The 16,654-nt window shown below is 40.2% G+C and overlaps 1 protein-coding gene across 1 annotated transcript in view; it reads right to left on the reverse strand.

Annotated features, from left to right (window-relative positions):
• Positions 1-10,653, reverse strand: part of FREM1 (FRAS1 related extracellular matrix 1) — a 76,838-nt gene extending 66,185 nt beyond the window's left edge. Inside the window, exon 1 of the mRNA XM_072860295.1 lies at positions 10,491-10,653. The gene's annotated coding sequence lies outside the window, so the exon portion shown is untranslated. The remainder of the gene's footprint in view (positions 1-10,490) is intronic.
• Between the last annotated feature and the right edge of the window lie 6,001 nt (positions 10,654-16,654).

The raw sequence follows: 16,654 nt of genomic DNA on the forward strand, positions 1-16,654 counted from the left end.
ACTTCCTAGAGTAACACAAGGCAGATCCACTCACTTCAGGTCAGATTCAGGACTGAAGACATAGGGACTAACATATGTTTAAAGTTGAAAGTTTAAAGTATGTTGACTATGTAGTCTGAGCAACAAATCTTAACTCTGGTTTTCTAGCTTTTTATCTGAAAATCTTTCGATTTTGGTCTAAAATTATGCAGCCAGATCAGTCTGAACAAAATCTGAGAGAAAATGTAGAATTCTAGTCAGAAGAAAGGGAATGAAATTAATGGTTGAAAGTTTTTTAACGTGTCCCAGAAACAAATCAAAATCTCAAATCATTTTAAAAAAGTTTACTTACATAGACACCTTTTACTAAAATCCAGATATGTAAATGTGCCCAAAGTACTTGCTGATTTTTGGTTTTTTTCTAATGGGATGAGTATGCATAGCACTTCACTGAAATAAGCACATCTGAGAGAGCACTCCACTTCCTAAAATTCACCGTTTTGAAACAGTCTGTGATCCTATACAGGACAACTTGGAAAGAGGGGGAGGAAAACAGATTACACTTCAGCCTCCAAGTAAGAAAGTATGGTTTGCAGCAAGTACACCCTTTTAACCTCAATATCTGACTGGTGTTTATCACGTAGTGCATGGATTGCTAGCATTTATCAAATATAATCTGTGTTTCCTTAAAATACCGGCTGCAAAGCATGGGGAGATGATCTGAGTGAAAACCTTCTCTATTGCTGTGCCCTCTTTCTACTTCCTGCATCAAACAAAGCGAAGATAGGGCTGAGGGAAGTGGAATAACTTCCTTGGCATACGTCTCAAGAAGATGCTCTGCATAATGTCTCCTCTGACCTCAGGCATGCTGGGATCCTTGGCCAGCAGGAAGCTCCTGGCACAGGGACTGCAATGGATTTTAAATCCTTTGACTCCAGCCCCTGATAAAGCAGCAATGCATGAGTAAGTCTCAGCTAGTTTCAGAGAAGACCCGGTTTCTTAAGCCATAGAGGGGCTCAGATAAGCAGAAAATAATTGGGAATTTTAGACTCTGACTAGGACCTGGCAAAGTGCTAAGAGGCAGTCAATGACTCTGAAACATAGACCCAGTGGTTTGCAGCTCATGACAATGCCAGTAACTTCGTGCTCCGTAATACCAGGCTGGGGCGTTGATTTACAGTGCAAAATGCCTTTATTCACAGGGCACTAGGTACCTTATAAGAAATGATAAAATTAAAGTCTGGACGGTTTTGACTTTCTCCGCTCCCACCTAGATAGCTACCACAAAAACATGTTATAGTTCAGAGACAGCCTAATCACCAGTTCAGAAATGGCACTGGTCAGGAAGTGTATTGTTCTCTTTACACCTTACTTATGTGCTTACAAGAAGGGAAAGCCAGCTGTCTCTCCCCAGCAGGCACTGCCAGAGTTGTTCATGCAGAGACATCTGCACCTCAGCTCTGATGAAGCCCAGGTCCATCTGTTTCTTGTGCCTACCCCATAAACCCCAGCACTAGGTGCAGGTATAAACCTCAGGCACAGGCAGTGGTTTCTTTGCTGCCTTTTCTTACCCTGCATCAAACACTAAGAGCAGAAAGGCTCCAAGAGGAGCCAGGAGCATTTTGATCAATTTCATGGTGGTTCAGTGAGCCGTTCTCTGCTACAAAATTGTTCCCATGTTGTCACTGTGTCTTACAGTCTTGCTGTGACTGCTTTTGCTTGAAGACACTGCTCCTGTATCACTATACATGTGGTTGTCCCATATGTTCCAGCAATTGGCCTCTACTTGTCAGCTGCAGGGCTGTCTCCTTATGTGGCCAAGTGAAGATCTTGAGAAGTATAACCTCACTTTCTCAATCACTTATCCAATGATAGCAAAATGAAATGACAAGAGATCCTTTCAGCACATAATGGCAATAAAATGAGAAGGTTTTGGAGTGAATGCCATTAGATTAGCATTCTCCACGCTGCATTAAGAAGGCCATTGCTTCAACAGTCGCGTGTGTGCTAGACAGTACTTATGCTGATCCACGGTGACAGTGCACTGCTCTCCGGCAGCTCTACAACCACTGGTGATGCTGCTGCCATATTTTGTGGCTGCTTTGGACTTCCTTACAATCTCCTTACTCCTCTGCCCTTAATATCACAACCAAGCCTGATTCATCCCTGCTGCTCCTTGGTGTGTCACCTATGTGTCCAGAATGAACAAATGACTGAGGCACTATTTAATTCCAAATGCACCACAATATTTCAGATATACTTAAGAGTCTTAATGCAATAATGGTGTTCATGAACAACACATTAGGAGAATCAGTATTTTTAAACTAAGCTGTTTCCTCATTGACTTTCTATGGGGCTGTCTATATGGCAAAACACCTGAACCAGCTCCAGGTGCACTGTGTGCCTACAAGCTCACAGACAGCTACCAGCTTTGGCCCCAGAAGTAAAACAGCCATGTCAGTTCAGTGATATATCATATATTAGTTGTTATCCCTCAGTGGGGATGGAACACATGATTTATGAGGAGAGGCTGAGACAGCTGGGTTTGTTCAGCCTGAAGAAGAGAGGGCTTATTGCTGTTTTTAGACATCTGACAGAACAGCGCAGAGAGCCTGGAGGTGCATAGCAAAGGGACAAGGTGCAACCCACAAAACTGGCAACAAGGGAACTCCACATTAGGTATTAGGAAAAAAAGAGCCACCGTGAGCATGGTCAGTGGAACTGGTTTCCCAGATGGGCTGTGGAGTCTCCATCCTCAGAGATATTTAAAAAACATCTGATCAGCATCTGTGTAGCCTGATGTAACTTTGAAGCTGAAATTGCCATAAAAGGTGGCTGTGCTGAGAGGAAGGGGTGGGAGCAGTTATCTGCAGAGGTCTTCTGCGCCCTAAATCATGTGATGACTCTAAGCTGAAATGACAGAGCTGTCTGGCTCCCAGGACCTAAGTTAATTACCTGCAAAACACTGCATTGTACCCTGCAAACTGTCCAGTAATTCCCATGAGATCCAATATAAAACCATACTGGTATAAAAAATGTGGTGACAAAGAAAGAGACCTCCCTTCCCATAATTAGAGGCAGACTGGCCTAGCTGACCCTGAGATTTGGGAGCTTGGAAAAGGAGTCCCAAAGACGTGTCCAAGGCACTGTGCAAAGGACACTCAGCAAGGGGAACTCTGAGGAGCTCCTCATCTGCTGGCAGACCCTTGCCCCGCTCTGTAGATAAGCCCAGGGAGAAGGCAGAAGGAGAAGGGGCCACTGGAGAGGTGGTGGATATGACTCTGTAGAGTTAACAGAAGGACAGACCAGACTGGGGACAATGTAGGGAATGGTTACTGAGAACTTCAGATGTGGTTTGTTAAAAATGTCCTCTAAATGCCAGAACAGCTAGTTTTCCCTCAGTGCTGCTGGTGCACATGTGAGAAATGATGCAATAGCTAATTACAAACATTTACAGACATTTACAATTACAAACTTACCAAATACAACTGGTTTTCAAGATTCTAAAAAAAAAAAAAAAAGAAAAAAAGAAGAGGAAAGAAACACTGCAAAAAAGGAACTCCAAGACTGCTGTAGAATTGTGATCATCATCACAAAATATCTGGCAAAACTTCCCAATTTGTCAAGTGTTTATTGGCTCCAGGAATCTGGAGAACTGCGTTAAGTCCCTAAGAGCATCCGTGAGTTATTGAAAGGTAGATGTCCTTCCAACAGCAGACTCTGGAGAAAACATACATCTGTGCAGGACCTCCATCCAGAGGTACACATAGAAACTCTCAGTTGTGTGTCTCTAGATCCATGTCAAGTAGATCTGCTATTTTAGATAATTTTTGAAATTTTTTTTGTCATTACAACTCCTGCATGAATGAAATTTACTTCAAAGAATGCAAATATTAATACATTGGTGGGAAGGTTTCCAGCACTTCTTCTTTATTTAGAAGTTATAAAGGTACAGATTCCCAAATCTGATTCTGAGGAGGGCTAATGTGATGTAAATAAAGACTAATCCCAATGATTTAGATAGCTATCTACCAGTGCAAAACAACTGAAGATAAGATCAGAAACAGCACCAATAACTCTCAGGTGTAATACCTAAAACCTGATTAAGAAATCTGTAATCACTAGTGACTTTGAGCCAAGTCTCAATGAAACCCAAAGTCTTCAATGGGATTTGGATGAGACCTTAAGATTTTCTCTGTGTGTAACAAAATCTGTGGTTGCCTGGGAGATTTCACTGAACAATTGGATCCAAAATTGCCCTCTTCTTTTCCAAAGCTTGAAGGGAATTATGGAGGATGATTGTTGTGGGCTGGGAGTTGGACTGATTTGTTTTAATGAACACCAGAAAAAGTTTACAAGAAACAGAAGAACATAGTTTGTTTTTTTTTTTAGCGGATGAGATTAAAGAAAACAAATAGCAGCCTTCCATGATTTCTAGGAAACAAGACAAATATTATTACAGCAATTAAAACTTAGCCCAGGGCAATGAAAGGATCCTGAGCTATTAAATTAGGGGGTTGTCACTTCAGAATGTGCAGTTAACACATGCACCCCATGGACTGTTTGCTATTTAATGTTTTTGTTCCATGCACTACAAACAAGGATTATAGGTCACACAGAAACTCAAGTATTCAGCAAGGTATTTGCTGAGTTAAGGAATGGTAGGTAACAGTTCCCTTCTTTTTTTCCTTTCTCAATTTTGGTCTATGAAGAGAAGTCCTGTACACTTTTTAGCAAAGTAAGGAAACAAGAGGTGTTTCATTGCATAGTCAATGAATAGACCTTTCTTCATCAGGGAAAACAGCTGAAGGATGTGAAGCACATCAGGTATATCCACGTTATTAACATTTATTTTTTCCTTTGTTTCTTTGTTGTATTAAAGCAGAATACTATAAGGTAGAAAAAAACCTGTTTTTCTTCATTCTACCCTCTTTCACATTATAGATATTTTAACAGTGATTATCAGATTAAGACCTAATACAGTTTCAATGTACAGAGATTATTTCTGACTTCAATGTTCATCCTCAGCATGATATTGCCACTGTTGTACACTAAGTTATGACTCACCCAAGCTTAGGACACTAGGTAGTGGTGGAAACTGAGTGCAGAAGTATCCCCATATGCTGACGGGCCAATATAATACTGAAAGCATATTTGACATTACACAAAGGCAGACAAGCAGTAGAGGAGAAAAATGTGAATATAACACCATCAACATTATTACACTGTAATGCCAAGTATTGCAGCTTAATGCAAGGCTGGAAACTGAATTACTCTTTTCCACAGGGTTCCTCTGTAGCCCTTGCTGAACCCTTTTAATTTCCACTCCTTATGAGACCCCCTTCTACATCAACTAGAAGTTGTAAGGCCAGAGGCGTTTCTGTCTAAGGAGCAGTGCTCCACTTTTTCCCATTAAACAGAGCTAAGCCGTAGGGGGCAGGTGGAGGGGCTCAGACAGTGACGGCAAGAAAATAAAGGGAAAGAGAAACACTGAGAGGAAGACTTCCAATCAATCAAGAGGAGGGATACTTAACAGCTTGGTCTTCAACCATTACACAACATACTTTTGAAAAGGCAGAGCAGGTCAGAGTCCCAGACTGAGACTAGCAAAAAGGAGCTATTGATTGTGGTTGCCCCTTAAAGACCATCTTAAAGACAATGCATTGCTCCCTTTTAAGTGTTAAATAGATCTGGTTTTATATTGTTAGAAGTACCTTAAATTTTGAGATAGAGATTGAGATCGCATTGTTAGTAGATGCCTATTATACTTAAGAGAACTGCAAAAGCAAATAAAATCAAGTCTTGGCTTTTGTTTTAATAAAGATAAGAGACTAACAGCTAAACTGCATTTGCTGAACAGATAAATATTTTCTCCTCAAAAGACCAATGAAAACATCTTTGCCCTCTACTCTTTAAGCCCAGAAAACTGTCTCACATAACAGAGTTGAGAAGATAAAGATGAAATGATTTTTTTTTCTCTTAGTTGCCCTTTATGTGTTTTTTAAGATCATTACACAAATAGGAACCGCCACCCTCTGACTACCCATTCTCCACCAGACATGAAAGCTGAATTGGAACAGAGTGCATTGCAGAAATTACTCTGAAAAATAAATAATTATATCTTTTTGACAGCTGTTTGAGGAAGTCCATAAAACACTCCAGCTTCCAGTGAGGTTCTTCCACTGATGCTATCCATAGGTTACTATCCTGCACATGACCTTCATCCTCCTGGGTCTCAGCACTCCCTGATTTCCCATCCTCCCTTTGGCAGTATAAAGCTATAGGGGATAGCTGTTTGCAGGGAAAGTCAAGCCAGCCCAGGAGAAACACAGACTGAACCAACCTCTTTGCTATTTGCAGGACTAATTAACTTCTCAGAAGGTTTGAATATTTCCACTTAGAATTTTCTTTTGACCATTCAAATACGGCAAAAGGTTGGTTTTTTGGCAGTCAAAGGGAGTAGGCTACTTCTCAGTGTAAATGTTAATACAAACCACTATATTTTCTACTGTCATTTTTTTGTAGTTTAATGTCATACTGGTACTCTCCTAAGAGCATGACACAATTGTAAAGATCAGGAGCATATTTAATATCTCTTCTTTTCTCCTTTTTCTGTACAAGAAAGGAGAGAGGGATCCTGGAGGCTCCCAGGGGGGCAGGGACATGGACGGAGAGGATATAAACTAGGGGAAAACTAGTGAAAACACTAAAGTAAAAGGATTAGATTAGCCATCCTTTTTATTTCATGTATAATCATATGCACTGCAGAGAGGGAATAAAACCTGCTCTTCTTAAGAGAAGAGCAGTCTATAACAACATGTGGGTAGCAGAATGGCTTCCCTTAATCCAACCAGAGAATGACTCAAAAATAAAAATGAAAACTACCCCTAATAATGGAAACTGTGGATGGGTAAAGGGAGTGTAGTGGATAGAGGAAATCTCCCAAGACCATTGACTTTGAAAAGATGTTTCATTTTAGCAAGTAATTAGTAATGGATAGAAAAGAAACTAGTGAAACTCAGCAAGCAGCCTAGGATTAGTCAGTGACCATCATGCTTGTGTTACAAGGACAAAATCGTTGGCTTCACCTTGATCCATAATTTTGGTGAGTGAAGACAGAAATGACAGCATTGTATTCAGTACCTAACATGACAACACAAGGCTTCCAGCTCTGGACCCCCATGCTTTTCCGTGACCTTTGCAAGCTATGGCCAGATCTCATGCATGAGGTGCTAGATGAGCTTGGCATATGGCAGAGCAGCTCTACCAAAGAGTGAACACATCTCTGACCCACAAGTGTGAGGGTGTCAAAACCCATAGAAAAGGAGCAGGAAAAGCCTCCTGCACAAGGAATAGCAAGGTGAGGAGGCAGGGACAAGGAACCTGTGACCAGCTGTCCAACAATGAAATTGTTTCATTACACCATGAACTGCAAGGTCTGATACTTCTGCGAAACAATTGTTGGGCAGTGGTGGTGAAATGCAGTACCACTGACATATTGCACCTCTCCATAGTGTTACACATCTGGTCACGTACTCAGTAAGGTGTGTGTGATAACACCCAACACTGCTCTACATGCAAGTACAGAGCAATGAAATGGCAGTGGACTTCCATCTCTGACAGACTCCCCCTTGCAGGTAGAAACCTACCGTGAAGCACAGCATGTGGTTTTGGTGTTTTTAGAATAATTTATTTATGCACTGCTATTGGTTGGCTGGTTAACTGAGTGTGGGGGAGACAGCTGAGCTTTGAGCTGACGAGCCTTGAGGGTAATGGCAAAGGTTTTGAATTCTTGAGAAGGAAGACTTTGCAGACTGTTCTTCACAAAAACAAGCAAGCTCACTAAAGGGTGTGCTGCATCTCACAGTGCTAAACAAAAGAAGACTTGCAATCTGCTGCACATGCTACACAGAGGATTTTTTTGAATGCTTAAATTTTAACAGCTGGTAGATGGTATGGTTTACACTTTCCCCCACACACAGTGGCTTGGTTCATCTCTTTGTGCCTTAGATATGTGAAACTTAGTCACTTGCTTGAGCTTTTTGCCAGGATTACTGCTATATTCCGTGAGCAAAAGGTGTGCCTCCAAAGAGCAATTCCTTCCTTTACATAGCTATCTAAGGGAAACAGGATAGATTTAGCCCAGACACAAGTTTAGGTTTTGAAAAGTATGTGAGGGGACTCCACTGGGAGTTTGATGTTCCCTACATAGAAATCAAATGTGATTTTAGGTTCTTCTGTGAAATCTCTAAGTTACTTAGCTGTGGTATGATTGCCTTCAAATTATGTTTGATAAACAAGGAGTGTGCGCTAGATTAAATAGATACGCATCTCATCAGAATTAATCTAGATCCACTAAAAAAAACCCCAAACCATAGTTCCTCTTTTGTTAACAATTTTCATTGATAAAGGTATATCCTTACACATTCAGGATGCCTGCACAGTGCACCTACAACCTGTCAGCTCATGTAGTGGCATGATGGTTTTAGACAACATTTGTCAGAAAATCAGACACAATCCAGCTACAGTTTACCTTCACTGCCACCTATTAAGAGTTCTTTGAAATACTGTTGCAGGCTTCACAATGATATCAGCTAGAGACAGAAATAACACATTTCATTAGAGAGTGTTTAACAGCTTCCCAAATGTAGTCTGTTCAGGTTTTTTTACCCAACTGCACAAAAGGCAGCTGAATCATCCTGAAGATCTCATGTTGCAAGTTGTGAAAGCATGAAGTTGTGCACGGACACCTTAGCTACAGTAACTGTAGCCCACACGGCCATTAGCATGAGATAAATTAATCTGTGTCCACAACTGACTGCCACAGAATCTCAAAAAATAAGAGAAGCAGAGTTAAAGTATTGATGATGAATGATCTGCTCAGTCTCTCTCTATGCTCAACAGGTACAGTCAAGCGGATTGCACTTTTAATGTATCATTATCTGACTAGCATGTGCTATTTTACCATGATGATTTTACTACACATACTGTTGTTTGCCATCTAAATTCACTGTTAGATTGATTAAGTCAGTGATAATTTATTTTCCCCATAAATAAATTAATTATTTTTGTACTGTAACTAATGTTATCATAGACATGTATTGTCAAAACCACATGTACTGTAACTAATATTATCATAAACTAGTATTACCAAGATTACTTCAAGGACTGCAGAAAATGAATGTAATGAATGTACAGGCATGAGATGATACTTTAATTTTAAAAATCAGGTCATTTTCCAGGGACTTGTTTAATCATTTGTCCTTATACTTGCCTAATTCTTCTCAAAGAAGGGATCTGTGCCGGAAAAAATCTTCAAAATTTAAAGGTGCCCAGATCCAAACCACCTCATTCTCTAGGTCAAAACGATCTGCGTGCAGTCATGTTGCATGCAAAATAAACCCTAGGGAAGAACCATGAAGAAAATGCTGGCAGGCCCACAGCAGTAACACCCGAGTAAAAGAAAAGAGATGGGACAACTCCTACAGATGTGTGTGCTCTTTTACTGTGAAAGCAACTGGTGGTTTACAGTGCCAGTGCCTCCCACAGACATCCTGGACACATGTCAGCAGCAGAGATGCATCTTGCCTAAGGTAACGTGCAGTCCTGAGTTAGCTGAGATGATGAACTAGTAAAATTCTCTAACTAGCAAAAACGTAACTTGCAAAATCCCCTTTTAATAACCATTTCAAGAAACTGTGTATAATTATCTACAGGATTTGTTGAAGTGTCTCAGCACAACACAGAGCGACAGCAACTAATCTCTAAAGAATGATGTTTTAGAGTTTGGTTCTAGATAAATGCATAGAAATCAGCAGGAAATGTAAAAAACTGTCCAAGCATGTATGTGTGTGTTCAGAAACACACATAAACATTTACACATACATATGACCAATGAACATCTGTCTAATTCAGATGAATGAAGTCAGCTGTCTGAATGTGCATGAAATGTGGAAACTCTCACAGATCCCTACTGCAAAATAAAAGTCTACAATTTTAAAACATGCATTTAAAAAACAAGTTCTCCCAGCTAAATGAAATACATCTTTCAGAAAGACTTACTAATATTGAAAGTTTTAATTATGTTTTTCAGTGCTTTTTATCACATTTCTCTCTCCTGGTGTGTCTTACTAAAAAGACAATTTTACAAAAATAAATCTTACTTAGTGCTTCCAAGCTTTTATAAAAGATAAAAACCACAAAGTTTTATTAGAGCTGATGGAAGAAAGCCAGCATAGTTGAGAAATCTATATCAACTGGAACATTAGGATAAACTAAGTTGCTTGGAATCCTTAACTTCCAAGTTAACTTCTACTAAACTACTGGCAAGAACCAGTGCCTGTTTTCCTCCAAAGTTAGAACTGAGCTTTCATCCATCCTGAATACAAAAATTACTGTCCAACTGCTTTGCTGCAACATTCAGCAGCAAAGTGAACGTTGCAAGCTGTTAAACACTATTACAAGCACAAACAGCATACAGTGTATACAGCAAACTTGAAGCAGATACTTACAGGTAGCAGTGTTTCTCCAGGAGGCTGAACACGAGATCATACTAGAATAAAAGGAATAATGAATGTCACTGACCCAGTAATCTCTGGTTTAAAAGGCTGGCAGAGAAAGAAATCCAATGAGGGGGTGACAGAGAGAAAGACAGAGGGGTGGGTGGGGGGAGAGAGAGATAGATGAAATTCCAGTCTTTCTGGTCAGCTTGGCTGTAGTTTTCTCCGTACTAAAAATCCACAATAAACACTCTTTCCTTGCAAGACTGCTCCTGACTGCAGAGTCTCAGAGTACAAACACTTTCGGGCTCCCTATGATAAGGGCATTCTGAGATGCCTTGGAGTGTTTACACTCAGCAATGCTTCTCTGGCAGCCAGCCCCAGATCTTCCTTTCCCCTTCTGCTAGTTAAGTCTGTTGGGACTAAAAACTGAGCTCCTGTTAATAAGGTTTGCTCATTTTTTCTCCCCACTTCTGCTAGTTTATTTCCTTCAACATACATGCATACACACACACACACTCTCATTTATGTATTAAAGATTCATAGACAAAGAGGTGACCTAAAATCTTTTCAGATCAATCAGTTTTCTGCCACAAGAAGGGAGTCTTTTTTGAAATACAGATATTATTAATTTCCTCCATAAGATAATAAAAAAGCAGGTTTGATCTTATTTCAAGGTGGCTGATGAAATGAAAATCAAGTGAATTATCAATTTAATAGTAATGCATATTGCCTACTTATAAATGTGATACTTTTTACAAGCTGAAATGTTCAGTTGACTGTTGTTCAAAATCCTGTTGCATGTTGAAGTATTAAGTATTCAAGTTAACATATATTCATTTTACTGACTAATTGCAGTTGCAACAAAGGAAAATCCAGGAGTATTCTTTTTCTTTTTTTTTTCATTCAGAACAGCAGGAAAGAGGAATGGTATAGGCCAAATCCCACCAATTATTTAATACGTCGTAGAATTCAAGATATCTCGCCAGTGTTCTGTCACGAGAGTCACATCAGTTTTCCAGATTTGACTGGCTGGTGGGAGTCTTAAGTAAAATTTGCTACCACACAGTGGCTCATTGATGCATCCTGAGGAGTAAACTTGACAGCCCACATTTTCAGAGCACAGAGATTGTACTGCAAAGTTGCAATATGGGGACAGAATTACCAGGGACAGACCACCCTATGCCTGTCTCAGTACAGGGACCAAAAGCACTTTTAAGCATAGGGGACAAACAGATTTTCAGCCCAGCCACAGGGCTTTGTTACAAGTGGAAGAGGGACAGCATGGGGAAGAGCTACTGACTCTAAGGTTCCCTGTGTAAGCAGGGGCCAAATGCAGCACGACTGTAACTCTGTAGCATGTTGCCTCCCCTTGCCCCTTTTTGAACAAGAAAGCTGACTTTGACCCTCATATGGAAAGAAAACCGCACTATAAAAATGCAAAACTGAAGTCAATAGTCTGAAAGAAAAGAACCAGCAGATGTTCCTGTGGCATGACTTAAAGGCAGATGAAGAAAACAGATGACTGTTAAAAATTAAAATGAACTCAAAGCTACACCATGTGTAATATGATACAATCTGGGCTATTTTTGCTTATGAAAAAACACTAGGCAAAAAAAAATTTCCTTGGGGTACAATACTAGTATCAGAGTGGTATACTGTCCTGGGTTTCAGACCTGTAGTAATCCTCAGATTTTATCAAGTTTGAGAAAAACTTGGAATGAGTATTTATCTCCTCTGAGTCATGTAGAGGGCTACAGGTTAGCTTGTGTGTTTGTGTTTGTGCTTGCTGGAATGTAGCTTCTAATTCACCATGATGAATGGCCCGTTTGTATTGTACAGTGGTCTGGCTAGGATCATCAACATAACTGTACTTACAGGCTGATTAAAAAAGTGGTGGCTTATTTTAAAGTATAATGTCTCTGACCCATTAATCCATAACATAATTGCAGAAGCTCTTTTCAAACCAGTTTGATTAGTCCAGCAATGAACTTGGCATCTCATTTCTTATTGTACTCCTTAACTACAATTAATTTTTGCAATCTATCATGGTCACATTATCTAAAGGATAGACTAAACTTACCAAAGCTTTTCTTGAGAAATGCCAGAGCACTGAAGAGAAGCCATGCCTTTTGTACAGATACTCAGTCTTTTTATTTCAACGTTTGTCCACACAGGAAACAGAATAGTTCAGTTTCCTGTGAATGACACTTAAGTATGGTATATATTCCTTCTTCATTACTAGCTAAAATTGTGCAGCCCAGACTGTTGATATGAAGGTAGTCAACTGTTTTCTGTCAGCTTTCTTCAACAAGGTGTAGTCATAAACAGTGCCTTTCTTTCCAGGCTTTTATTTGGAAAAGAAAAAAAGTGTACCTGAGGCACAGAACAGGCAAGAACACACATACACCCATACCCAACACACACCCTGACACCCCCCCCCCCCCATCTCTTCTCTTTCATTTTGGCTTGCATTGATAAGGAATGGCCTAAACTGCACATTGTCTGTCATCTGCACATTCAATCAACATTCCTGTAAGAAGGATGAGGTTCTCAAAGTAACAAAAGACTCATGCTCATCCCAAACCTGAAGGCTGTACATGGGAAGATCTGCTGAACTGTGAGGGAAAAAAGATACGATTATTTCCCAGGTATTTACTACATGGCAGAAATTTTATTCTGTGAGTGACAGTACCCAGCTGCAGAGGTCCACTCTTCCAGTCCCTAATGCAGACTGAGGAGAACAGGGTGAAAGATCATGTTTAAAAGGGGAAGTATTAAATCTACCTTATTCTCCTTCCCCAGCCTATGTATACTCAGTCCATAAAGATTCACTGTCCTCCTGGCTACTGTAAATGTGGGAAGGCCCCTGAGTGCACTAAGTTATGTTCTTCCCAACATAAAAATGCAACATCAGCAACACAAGGTCAGACAGTGAACAGGAAAATAAGGGTAGATATGTTGACAGCGAGCTGCTCCTGCAAGGGGCTGTCAATCTGCCAGGCTTGCATGGACACTCGCCTAGTGGTTCCCACGATCAGGTTCATAAGAACATGATAATCATGCTCATGCCATCAAAAAATCAGCACACTTCCTATAGAAGAAACAAGGATAATCTGGGACTACTGCATGCTTGTGGCCGGAGTCACTGGCTGAGGCTTCTTTGCAGCGCTGTGCACTGCCACCACAACTAGGAGGGTCATGCTGCTGCTCCAGCCTGTTGTCTTCATGCACAGTAACCCAGAGCTTGCAAGCAAGAACTTAATAATGAAATTCACAATGAAGCGCTCTGCGGGTTATTTCCCCTCTTTATCCAAAAGTATTTTCTGGAGCATTACCAAGCAAGTACTATACAAGATAGTCCTTTGAGTTCTCTCATAGGAGACTGAGGATCTGTTGGTTATCAGGTACGGCCAAGCAAGAAACACGCTTAATTTTCATGGTACAAAGCAACTAATGCATATAACACAACAGCGGAGATGGTCCTTGCTGCAGGAAGTACATCCATTTCCTCTTCCACTTCTGAGGCATGGAAGAGCCTCATCCAACACCAAGACACCAGAAAAAGCTTCTCTGCTTGGTTAAATGCTCACTCAACCACAGTCACCAAGCAGCAGCGATTCTCTGGAAAGGCTACTGCTTAGCAAACTGAATAGAAAGAGGTGCCTACACAGAGACATTACAGCCTGCAGACTCCTTGAAACACGTGTCCTGCATATCCTCATAGTTTGGAACATAGTCCTGGGCGGTTTTGGTGACTTCCATAAAGAACCCAACGGTTTGTGGCCTCGCAGTCAGGACATCTGGATTCAGATGACACTTACCCCCTTGCAAGCATGGACATGCAATGAAGCAACCCTGGAGATTTGGTAGTACAGTTGCGTGAGTGAAGAGCATTGGTTTTGGCTGTATTCCACAAAACCATTCTTGTCCTTGGGAAAGAAAAAGACTGGAAATTACATTTTATCAATGCTACTGAGTTTTATGTGACATAGGTTTAACTCTCCCTGTAATCAACAATAGGAATGTCAAGTGACACTCCAAACAGTGTAGCAAAGGGTTCTACACTGATGAGTCCCAAATGATAAGGCATCATGCTGTTGACGTTTCTTTCCTGATAAGGATCAGAAAACATCCTTTTCAAAGGACCATTGTCATAGAAACTTGCCGGCATTTTAAAGAATCTCTCAGAGGCCTAACCTTTAGGGAGGTATTTTCAGCTCCAGTGACAAACAATTGACCTCTTAATTTATGAACCATGACATTGCGGTGTTGTCTGAAAAAAGAAGCTGTGACCTAAAGGGAGTTTTAACCCGCATACACTTCCATTAAAGTGATAGAAAGGCAAGCTGTTAATCTTCAGGGAATGAGGGACATTACCCAGATTCAATCCACTGACAACAGCCACTTACTGAACACGAGGAAGCCTGTATTTACCCTACTGCAAAGCCTCAAACCAGCAGAAGAATTACTGTTATTTACTTCAGATTGCATTTAGAGGTTTAGTTTGGGTTAAGTACCAGGGAGAATCTTTCCGTAAGCACAGCTGCCCTTCAACTTACTTCTAACAGGTAATGAACATGGCAGAGGCATGCCAGCATGTCAAAACACTCGCCAGATTGAGCATAACATCTAAAGTTAGAAATTCTGGATACTGGTTTGACAGCTCAAAAGCTTTAGTTCAACTTCCTGGAAAGCATTTTGTGTCTCAGTTTTCTTATCAAATGAGAATTCCAGCCACCTCAGTCATGTTAAATGACCTGATCCATTGATGCCCAAGTTGTATCAAAGCTATTTGAAGGCATGAATGCTCTTAAGGAGTCAAGGTATATGCTTATAAAACACTGAGATTCTAAACTGGAACATACTATAGAGAATAACAATGCTATTTATTTCACATATCATGGAAAATTGTTTATTTATGTTTACTAAGATTGCTCTCTAAAATAGTGTAGTCTTTTGATTAAAACAGTGTAGTCTTTTGGCAAAGAACAAAGGAGAGAAAGAGAGCCAAGGTGCTATTTTTGCCTATGTTACAGCAAATAAAAGGTGTTTTTTTAATAAAGCTGGAAATCTAGATGAATCATTCTTTGGGTAAAGCCAGCATTTCTACAAAATTGGACTTACACCTGCAAAGCCTTTCTCTCCCATACTGTCTATAGCTCTGTCCTTAACATCTGAGATTATTACAGGAAGCCTGGTACAGGATGTAACTCATCTTTACCCTAAGCCGTGCCTGATCAAATGAGGACACATAACTTGCTTTTGCAGAGTTTATTCTAAAATTATATGCCATATATCCTGGCACAACTAACACTTCTCCTCATGTGGTGCAGATAGGCTCATTAGGAGCTCTTTCCCTATTTGTTTAAAGTCATAGAATCACAGAATGGTTTGGATGGGAAGGGACCTTCAAAGATCATCTAGTCCAACACAATATTCACTGCAATAATGTAAATGCTCATCACGAGTGTTAAGTCCCACAGACAGTCACTGTAATAGACTCTACTACAGGCCATGTCCCTGTTTTCAAATTCTCAGCAATGCAAATTTGAAAACTTCGTTGCTGCGTGGTTCCCTTTCCTTCTCCATAAGAAAACTGGAGCACAGCTCTATAATGGTGCCCTGCAGGCAAGAGGTCTGGGAATTGTCATCACTCATTAGGTATTCAGATACAATAGGAAAGGGCATGAGGAATGAAAATCAAGTGAATGCTGAATCCATAGGCAGTAACTGACATCATTTTTTGAAATCTTCCCTGTTTTTAGCAACTCGATATATGTACTATGTGTTTGTGGAAAAAAGTTGTCTGATATTTCAATTAAAAGCAAACAAAGCATTGTGTTACAGATGATAAATAAAGGAAATAACTGTTAATTAAGCCTCATGTAATGTCAAGCAATGAGTCTAAAAATAAGCCACCAGGTTTGGATACAGCTCCAGGGAGTAAAGCTATGTATTGCAATGCAACAAGTGTTAGCATTATAGTCTTTATTAATCTCACAGAACTTTTAAAGAAATTGCTCTAATGCATTGATGTCTTACATGGAACACAGCTGTCAGATCAAATGCACTGTGTCACTGCCAGCTGCTTCATTGGAAAATACACGCAGAGTATGTGTAATAGCAAAGCCCTTGATCACAAAGACAAATTATTTGAGTTTTTGACTGCAGAA

This window comes from Ciconia boyciana, chromosome 4 (genome assembly GCF_034638445.1).
Source record: "Ciconia boyciana chromosome 4, ASM3463844v1, whole genome shotgun sequence".
Classification (NCBI taxonomy): Eukaryota; Metazoa; Chordata; class Aves; order Ciconiiformes; family Ciconiidae; genus Ciconia; species Ciconia boyciana.